This window comes from Silene latifolia, chromosome 5 (genome assembly GCF_048544455.1).
Source record: "Silene latifolia isolate original U9 population chromosome 5, ASM4854445v1, whole genome shotgun sequence".
NCBI classification, from domain to species: Eukaryota; Viridiplantae; Streptophyta; class Magnoliopsida; order Caryophyllales; family Caryophyllaceae; genus Silene; species Silene latifolia.
Window position 1 is genome coordinate 68,242,938 of NC_133530.1, and position 10,961 is coordinate 68,253,898.

The 10,961-nt window shown below is 36.3% G+C and overlaps 1 long non-coding RNA gene across 1 annotated transcript; it reads right to left on the bottom strand.

Annotated features, from left to right (window-relative positions):
* Positions 1 to 8,290: 8,290 nt before the first annotated feature.
* Positions 8,291 to 10,137, bottom strand: LOC141656141 (uncharacterized). Its single transcript, XR_012548382.1, has 3 exons — positions 10,008 to 10,137; positions 8,964 to 9,115; positions 8,291 to 8,372 (listed from the first exon to the last, which is right to left on the bottom strand). It is a non-coding gene; the product is annotated as an uncharacterized LOC141656141 (long non-coding RNA).
* Between the last annotated feature and the right edge of the window lie 824 nt (positions 10,138 to 10,961).

Below are 10,961 nucleotides of genomic sequence, written 5' to 3' on the forward strand. Positions count from 1 at the left end.
TAATCATTCCCTCTACCAATCTACCTAAAAACAAAGCGTCATTATCTAACATCTATTGGAGATCTCTATGGAATTCTAGTTTAGAAAAAAAATGCCCTCATCCAAGCAAGTGGGAAGTTAACTGTCTTCCTTAATCTTTTAATAAAGACATGGAGAGATGATTACAGTAGTTATGTGTCAAATGAAGTAAACAACAACAAAGCTCAAAAATTGATAAAACTATTAACCAGGTGCACCTCTTAAATTCTTGACACCTCAATCATTTGGCGTAAACTTATAACTAAATACTTCAGAGCAATGCATTTATTCTTAGAATAATATTGTATTTATTAACATTTTCATGAACCAGCGTAACATCACGAATTCACGACCATAAAACCGAGTTCGAAGTTTAAAGTGATAAGGATGTATGACTGTCAAACCCTGTTATTTTTCCACTCTACTGCAATAAAGGCTAAAAAGACCATGCATAAGAATAACTTAATAATTACAATGTGTCAATGACAATGGTAAATTGTGGGGTATGGTTGTAAAGAGGGAGGTCCGGGTGTACATTGCATTCCCCTATAAGCAACTGAGAGACTATAACATCATGGATTAAAAAAGCAAAGCAAATGTGAGACAGCGAGAGAACATATTTTATTGTTCATAGAATTAATTACCGATAAAAGGCAGGGGCTATGATACACGAAGGAGTCGAAATCAAAATCATTGAAGCTTAACGACCGATTACCTGAAGTCCAAGCTACGGCTCTCCGAATCGCCACTCTTACTCTAGCTGTTCCTTCCTCTACTTCTCCCTTATTACATCTCCTCACATCTTTTAGTTTTTCCTGCAAAATTATTCACACTCCCTTCTTCTTAAACAAATGGTCTCTTATACAACCGTTTAATACTTGCGCAAATTTAATTTACAAACACAGTACTCAAAGGCATAGCAATTCAAATGAGACTATCTCTCCAATAGCCTGCCAAAAGCCATAGGGGAAAAACACAACCTAAATCCCACCCAACTCCCCACATCGCTCTCAATCTTAACAAAACCAAGCGCAAATCACCAGTTCCATTAACAAAACCAAGCATAAATAAAAGCATAGCCTGAGAATGTATAAGAATAGCCTTGAACAGTATTTTGTTTCAACAAAAACCAGGCATAAATAAAAGCATGATCTTCGAAAAAAAGATGAGAAAGAGAAAAGAAATGGGAGTGTATAGTGAAACTGAAAGGGAAATGGAACTGACACAAATCACCAGCTCTCCAGTCATCACCTTCACCACCATCGACACTCACACCAAAGAACTTGGCCTCCAATACACAAATCCACTACCACCAATTCAATCAATAGTGAATAGAATGTAAAACCAACTCAAAGTAACCCATTAAAAAGAACCAACACCCACCCTACCAACAACTATTCAAGCAAACACTAAATGCAATATGACTGTAAAATGTTTGATTTTTTATTGACTTTGGCTAGACCATGATCAAAACGAACATTTTGATCAAAACGACAATTATGAATCTATTCACCTTGGGGATTGCAAGACAATCTTTAATGACAGGAGGATAAAACCATAAAACAGGCCAAATAAAAGTGAAAAATTATAGCAGTGTAGCCTTACATAGTATCAAACCAAATAGAAGAATTCAGTATTCAGTTGTATGCTTCTGGTAGTTTCTCAACTTGCAAAGCACATTTCCATACAAAACTAAAAAGGTAAAAACACAAACAATCAGTTTAACTAAATGGTTACCATAATGTTTTAACTCAAAGTGGAGCAAATTAAAGAACACATTTTTAAAAAGATTGATGAAAAAGAGTAACAAATCAGTCTGATTCTAATAAACGTTATAATTAGCTCACTTTCTATGACCATGAATTATCATAGGTGAATAGCATCATGTAGTGCCCCTAAATGGATTAAGGTTTCGTGTGACAATCAATTATAGTCTTTGAAAATTGAAACCACGGTTTTTTCAACCCAATAGAATACAAATATCCAAATCGAGCAAACGACATTCAGAAAAAATAAGCCGACTTGATGATTTACTCATCTACCCAATCTACTCACTTCCGCAATTACTAAACTTCCAGCTCATTCAACTCCAAAATAATCTGCATTTATTCACAGACTCCATTCTCAGACCTTAACCCAGCAATAGTTTGGACAAATAATGAACCCAAAAAACAACAATCAGCAAAACACTCTTAATTAATCATTTTTTGAATAAAGTTCTCCCTCCCCATATCCCGTCTCAATCTCATCATAACTTAATCAATGTAAATAAAACCATCTCTCAGACAACTTGTTGTCTCTGAGACAACTTGCCACATCCAACTTGTTACATCCAACTTGGCACTTGGGACGTTGAAATCTCTTACCTGGCCCTCTCAATTTTGTGCATGTTATTTCCCTTCAAAAACAATGTTGTGCATGTCACTTAGTGGCGAGGGCTTGCCATATCCAACTTGGAACTTTCCTCCTCATTCTCCCTCCTTCTCCTTACCCTTACCCTTACATTCCTTATCCTACTTCATTTTCCCTACTACTCCTCCTACTCCTCCTTCCTCTTCCCCCTCCCCCTCCCCTTGGCAAATATTTCATATATATCAAGTTAATACAAATGCATGAATAAACATGATTTAAACTTCTGAAGATATTGAAGTATTAAAGATAGTTGAGAGGGTAAGATGACTAACCAAAAAGCAAAAGATCAGCCTAAGGGTCAATCTCATCATGTCTCACCCTTCAGAACCGGAAAACAAAAGATCAATCGAATCGCCTTTCAAACCAACACATAAAAAAGGAGCTCACATTATCTGCAAATTCCTTTTGTTAAGAAAACAAATAGTAGAATGTAATAACTGGTAAAGTATATGCTTACCTGATTAGTCTATCTCTCCCAAGACAATTATAGTTTGCCTTTACCAAGACTTTTAGCACCATTGGACCTAAAATTCCTATGTTCCATGTCTCAATATGTCCTCCCACATTCTTCAGGAATTAAAATTTTGAAATATTATGAGAATGATATAAAAAAAAATACGTAATTTATTTTCGCAGTACGTATTTTACTCATTGCAGTACTTTTTACTCATATTTTTCCATTTGCATACCCTCACATAAAAACACTCTAAACCTAATTCTCTCTCAATTATTAACCATAAAAACATCTAAATTACAGATTTAATTTAATGATGGATGATAATTCGAAAGTGGTACATATACTGATGTACTTGATTCATTAGTTGCAATTGTTGATAAATTAATAATGTCTTTTATGTTTTTAAGGATTTTTTGTGCTTTATTTATAACTTCGTTGTGAGGGCAGTATGTTCCAAGGGGCCAGGTAGAGGAAGAGGCTGTGTCGTCGGTGCTGCGAGGGGATGGTAGAGTCGTTGGTGATCAGGCGAGAGAGGATGGTGGGTTGCCGAAGTCCGGCGAAGAGATGGGGGTTGTTAAAGGATGGTATAAGGATGAACGAACGTATGGTGTAGGACCGGAGAACGCAGTACATTTTTTTTCTCTCTTTCTTCTTTTTTTGCACAGTACACGACATGATTTTTTTGGGAGTGGAAGTGAGGGGTAATTTCGTTAAAAGTGTACTGTACGGAGTAAAATGTGTACTGCGAAAATCAACACCCAAAAAATATATTAGCTACAAATGCAGATAGCCAAAGAATGCTTACTGGAAAATCGAATGCTATGCTCAGTAGCACAAATTTGTTTGTTCCCGGCAGTAGATGCACTTTTCCTGCGAAATAAATCTTCTCGGGTTTCGGTCCCCAAAGGCATATCTTGCAAGTAGTTATCGATCATTGGATCACAGACCAAATACTCCATAATTCTTAAAACGAAAGTCCAATTACTTGTGAGCCAAAGTATTTTCTACTCTTTGTCTCATTCATTAGGTCACAGATTTCTTTTTCGGTACGCCTCAACTGATGAAGTTTACATCCTAATTTGTTTTGTTTTTTGTGGTAAGAAAATATTTCTACCTTGATTATTTTTCTAAGTTGTGCCATTTGTAAAATGGACCCACGATTATTGAAATCTAATCTGGCCATTATTAATCGTCGTTAATCCATAAAAGTTAAAATTGTTTGCCGTCTTTCACTGCAACTCAGTGGTGCCTCACTATAAACTCTTCAATCTTTGTGTTAAATAGACTTCGAATCTTTAATAGAAGTATCTAACACATGTCATACTCCTGGTTTAAAATAAAGCGTCGAAGTGTTTTCCCCATGTCCAATTGTTGAGTGTCATACACAGGAACATGAGAAAAAAGAAGTCACAAAACAGTAGTTCAACTGACAAAAAATCAAGCATTTTTTTTTTACCATATTCATCTATAGGATGTAATTACCATAACATTTTGTCCATTTCATAACCATTGGCCATTTGTTGATGTAATAGGTATGCATTTTGTTCCATATAAGCAAGAATCAATAACAGATACACCACAACAAATTATTTCCCCTCCAACAAAGAAAATGTTTGGATAGAAAATCATCTCCTCCCCCTCGTCTTTCCTCTCATTTCCTTCTATCTTTCTCCTTCCCTCAATTTTCCTCCCAATATTCTACTCAAATATGGCCTTAACAAGCCAAATTTAATTCTAACAAAAAAAAAAGGGTTTTCTATAACTAACTTTTAGCACGTCTCCGTTCAAAATTCAACATTTACTACAAATCTATATGCAAATTTCAGAATTTGATGCACATACTGTAAACTGGGTAAAAAAAAGAGCACAGACCTTGACTGGGTGATATTTGTGATTTGGCGCCATAATGTGTATATATCCACAACTTTCGTATGGGCAAAAACAAATAATATTGCTTTTACTTAGGTCAAAGTGTAATCTTATCAACCTTCGGTGATTATATGAAATTTTAGTTACTCTTACCCATCAAGCTCAAACACGTGATTTTAATTAGTGGCCATAAACATGTAGTTTGTGATTTTATTATTATTGTAGTACCTGTGATAAGGACCCACATCGTTGACCCACCTCGTTTACAAGCAGCCTTGATGCATCCACTTAAGCAAGTCCGCCTATAGTTTAGCAGGTTTAGTTGGAGATTAAAATAGCCACACAGAGCCTCCACAAATTGTAAGGTGAAAGATTTGTCTTAACATATACAAGATCGTGGTAGTTGACTTCTGTTTTGCAGGAGGCAGGATCGTCATGCGCCCATGTGAACGGAGAGTGAACAGAAGGGAGGCTCAGAGGGGCCGAGATAACCTGCATGTCCATTAAAGGATCATAGAAAAGGCATGTCCATTAAGTTTTTGGTTGTTCATGAAGACCCTAACTATTCAGTGTTCAAAGAAAATTTTAAAAATGTAATCGCAATAATCATACTTATATCTTGGACATCTGATACTTATACACCCATCCAGCTTATACGCCTCATGGCCAAACCAAGAAAACCTGCAAGTGTACCATTCTTATCAAATTAAACTTTCCAATTTTTTTAAAAGAAAAGAGTCCTTCAGATATCAAATGTGAAAATGTTACATAATAAAGTTTAGTAAATCATTATCCCTTTTTTTTCCACTCTAATTTTTTGTTTGTTAAAAAAGTTCCGAATGAACAGTCAATTGTGACAATATTCCAAACACCGGCAATCACATTTCACTTTCTACCGTCACCCAACAGACTGAACACCTCCAGCTTAAGAAGCTCGCCAAATGAGGTAGGGATATTGCCTAATATATTGTTTGAGCTCAGATCAAGAACTGTTAAATTCTTGTAATTAGCGAGTTTTTCAGGTATAATGCCTTGAAAATGGTTTGTTGATAGTTGAAGTTGCTCTAACCTCATGACTTTTTCAAGATTGACAGGAATTAATCCATTCAAATTATTAAAGCTAAGATTCAAGCTTTTTAGACTTACCAATTCACTGAATTGCCCTTCTATGCTTCCTGACAATAAGTTTTGAGCAAAATCCAGGGACTCTACTCCAAGCTAAATAACAATCCTAGATGCTATGATATATAGCCTTAATTTTTGACCGACTTTCATATTCCTTAACTGTAATCTCATTCAAAAACCCCAAACGTAAGTCCCCTCCACCTCCCTTTTCTCCTCCTACTCTTCTTCCCCTCCTCCGCACCCTGCAACCTCCTCCTATGACCCCTCCCGTACCCCTACCTCTCCTCCTCCTTCTCCTCCCTCTCCTACTCCCCCTCCCTCTCCTCATATTCTCCCAAAAGTTGCAAGAATTCTGAACGTAGGTTAGTATGAGTTTTGGGTAAGTAATTCAGGAATACTTCGTGTTCTTGGATTCAAATGGGAGCTTAGGTCGCTACAACATCAAACTAAAAACTTGATAGTGGAAGTAAGGGATGCAAAGAAAATTAAAAAGTCCAACAGCTCTAACTACACCTTATTTCCTATTCTCATCAACAACAAGTATTGTATGTAGATAAGAACTCTGAACTGTTTGTTCTCATATGAGTTGAATTAAACACATACTGAGTTTTTTATTAACAAAAAAAGACACTAAAGTGGGAGGTTTAGTGGAATTCAAGCTTTCTAGGTCAATATATCTTTCCTTACCGAATACCTTCACAACAACCTTGATGTCATTTCACTTAGCAACTTTGTATACATCTTGCCCTGAAAATAAAAATAAGCAAAAACAAGAATTTGACTAAGAAAATGGCAATAGCCAAGCTAGAAACAAACACATCTCAGATTAAAAGAGATTTTTCAAATCTAAATACTGAAGCTTCCAAAGGCCATATGATTAAGAAGTAATAATTTTTCAAATCTAAATATTGAAGCTTCGCAAAGCCATAGTAGTAGTAGTAGTAGTAGTAGTAGTAGTAGTAGTCGTAGTAGTGGTGGTAGTGATGAATTCAGGCAGTACAAAAACAAGTATCCCAAACTTTCATGTTCCATGTGATTTCCATGTTTAAATTCACAAGTTTACATATTAGACTGAGTATGTCGACAAAAACCTAGTTTGAGATTAAAAAGGGGATTGGTAGTACATTTGGAAGGATTAAATGAGAAGCGGCCTACGGATAAATTCTGATTTTCTATTGTTTTTTTGTCTTTTAACCGTAAACGGTACTCTCTGAACTATGCAATTTCAGCTAAGCCTCGTCGTTCAAAATTGAAATACAGGAGAAAGAATAATTCTGAATGTGACTACAGGAAAGATAGAGATATTCCCTTGTGTGCCCGGTAAATTCTCATCTTCTAACTTATTTTTTCATCGAAACAGTAATTTCTGAACCGTGCAATTTCAGCTAAGCCTCATCATTCGAAATTGAATGCTGGTGGACGAATAATTCAATTCTGAATGTGACTCCAAGTGAGATAAGCCTTGTAAGAACTATTTAAATTTTGTCTTCGTCTCGTTCCTTTCCATGATCAACTTTGATGCGTCTTAAGTTTGTTCTCTTTCACTCTCTCTACATTCAGTCCTTCACACAACCACTTCTTCTCTCGTCACCTTACACGGATGTCCCCTCTCTCCTATTGTAGGGATGCCACTGGGGCGGGGTGGTGGTGGATGTAGGCTCCCCCGTACCCATACCCACCAAGCAATTTCATACCCATACCCGCCCCACCACCCATGGCGGTACAAGTTTCTATACCTGTACCGGCCCACCGGGTGAAATCTAGACCCGTACCCGCCCCATTTACCCACCAACCACTTATATCATAAGTTTTATCGATACTATTTTGAATAAAATGTGGTTTAATCACTATCAATTTCCATAAAATTTCATTTTTTATATTTCGAGTTTAAGATTTTCAATAAAAGTTAATATAGAACATTATTAAAAGTCACAATAATATAAAAAAAATAATAATTGGTGAATGGGCGGGTATTAGGTGGGTATGACATAAAACCCATCCCCGCCCCACCAATGGCGGGTGAAATTTTTATACCCATATCCGCCCCACCACCCATGAAAGCTCTACGCATACCCAGCCCAACTGGGGCGGGTGCAGGGCGGTACCCGCTTATACACTGCATGTGACTAACTTACCTGAATCTATCCTATTTTGGATGCTATTTATACGATAATATGATTTTGATCTCCATCTCTTTATGTGTAGTTCTTTTTAACTGAAACTAAAAGAAAGAACTTTAGCTTATTTAAAGAACAAAAATGAACTAATGTGCAACTTAAATTTTCAACTAATGTGCTCCTATATTCTCGCACAAAAGAATAACACATCGAGAAAGTATCCGATATAATAGGAATCTAGTAAAAAAAAAATGAAAACCGACATAGGAGAAGCAACCAGAAACAATACTTACTCTTTGAGGGCGAAAAAAATGCAACCCAGTCGAAGAAAGTTAAGGAGACTGAAACCCTACATTCACCCATTCATCCTTACCCTGCAACATGAACAATGCTGTGATCATCACTCCATGTCTTTCTAACCGTGAAACATCATAAACTCCCATTATTTACCCCCAATTATTTAACCAACTTCCAGAATTCAACCTTCAATTATTCAATTGTCTACTACATGACAAATCTTATCTAATAAACCATAACTTACTCGGAATTAGTACAAAACAAAACAACATATCATATCTTTTACATGTTCGATGAGATTGTTTGATGAAGCTTCTACCATAGATGTTTCAACAATGTAAACAACAATAGTGACCTCTTCATTGCTAAGTGATTTAATCCGGCCTTTATCGCCTTGATCTTTAATGTACTCCCATATTTTGTCATAACTCATAATGAGTTCTCTAAACAACAAAATCCAACAACCACCATAATATTACATTCTAAACAAGCGCTATGAGCTCGCATGTTTGTAGCTTATCGAATATCTTGGATATCCCCATCTTTCATTAGACAGTTCAAATGCTTAAAAACGTTAGAGAGCAAGCTAAGAGAGGAAAACAATTTGTATTTCATTGAACCAGCCTCAAGTTCCTTTCAGAGAAAAGCTAACTGATGGAGTTACATACCTATGTGAAACCAAAGGTTTTAAGCAACCTCAAGGACGCAGCTGTCTAAATTCAGTCTCAGTGCATCATCTGTAAGACTGACACCATGAGAGATCTAAGCTCTCCAAATTCTTGTATCGCCGAGCAAGGGAAATGGCTATATACTGGCCAACCTGTTCATCATAAGAACTTCTAAGAAACCGAGCTACACAGTGATAAACTATAAACAAAAGGTGATTTATAACAAGGTCAGAACATCATCAGTTAGAAGAACAAGCTCCAAGTTTATTAGTAGAATAACTATTAAAACAAGGTCAGAGCATCAATATCCTATATCCTGCAACCAAGAATGCCATTTAAGTTGGTATATTTAAATTGGTGCAGAACATGATTATAATATAAAGCTAACTGATGGAGTTACATCCACATTAACAGACTCAATAATCCAACCTCTTAAGAATGCCACTTAAGTTGGTATATTTAAATTGGGTGCAGAACTACAATATCTTACGCATAAGAAGGCATTATTAACAAAACCAAGGCATAAATCCTCCCTTCCTACCACCAGTGATGGATCGGAGGGGGGGATGGCAGATGAGAATTTCGTGAATTTTAGCTAAATTTTTCTGAGCGTGTCTTATATAATTACCCATTCGTCCCCCCCCCTAAAATTTTTCGCCCTCCTAAATTGAAATCCTAGTTCTGCCACTACCTCCCAAGTCCCACCCCCTTCCTTTCCCTTCCACACTCTTAATCTGAAGCAAAACAAGCATAGGCTCTCTTTAGTCTTTTCCACCCCATTCCCACACCCTTTTCCTCCTTCCTCCCACTTCCACTCCCTCCCTCACTCTCCTAATTTCCCTCCCTCTCCCGAACTCTCGAATGGGTCTAAATGACCTAACATAATCAAACAGCACCTGACAAAACAATTTAAAAGACATTATCAAAGTTTCAATATCAAATACACACTACTTTTATTGGACCCAAACAATTAAAAAACCTAAAATTAGTGATAATAAAAGTATGGAGATTAAGTAGTGATATTTAGAAAGTATGGGGATGTACCTATGAGACCGAAAGTGTAAGAAACATCAAGGCCTGATTTCGGAGGAGTTTTACACCAGAATGTCATTGGATATCAAAACCCCGCCTCTTTCACAGATTCATACTCTTTAATCGCAACCAAATCATCATACTGTTACAGCTACAATGAATATTCATCAAAATCAAAAGATTTTGCACATACAATGAATAATAGATACCAGAAATTAAAACTTGGCCAAACTTGTATGCAATCAATTTAATCCAAAAAAAGCCCCAAATTATTGCATGCAATCAATTTAAACCAAAAAATTAAACCCTAAATTACTTAATTTAATTCACAATCAATAATCCACCTCAATCGTTTACATATAGAAAGAAAATCAGAAGAATGAACAAGGCAAGTTACCTGCTAGGTCTCCGTATCAGCCGGATTCAAGTTGTTGACAGGATGAAAAACAATTGCAGGAAGTCCAAAAAAATTGCAGTGCTGAAAAAGAAAGGAATTAAAAAGAACAAGATCACAAAGAACAGTATGAGGATGAAAAGAAAAGTAGATGATCAAAGAAAATGAGGATAAGGAGGAAAACCATGGGAGTCGATCATTCGGGAAATCCTAGAATATAATTGAAAGAGAGAAGAATGATGTAGAAGGGAAACCATGGGAGTGAGTTGCCATGCAAATAGGAGAGATAAGAGAAATAGCAGGGGATGGAGAGGAAAAGAGAGAAAATGAGCAGAAGATATGGCACGCAAGTAATAAGAAAGAAAGCAAGGGGCAGAATGGGGATAATAGCTAAGTGTTACTGTTACAGCTACAGTAACCCAACTTTGGGTTTTTAAAAGAGTATGGATATAACTAGTTTTGTGACCCGTGAAATTCACGGGATTTTTTGTTTTTTACTATGATATTTTTAGTGAATCAAATCATAACATTCTACAATATGGTTTCATGTTTTAAGACTTCTATAAAATCAA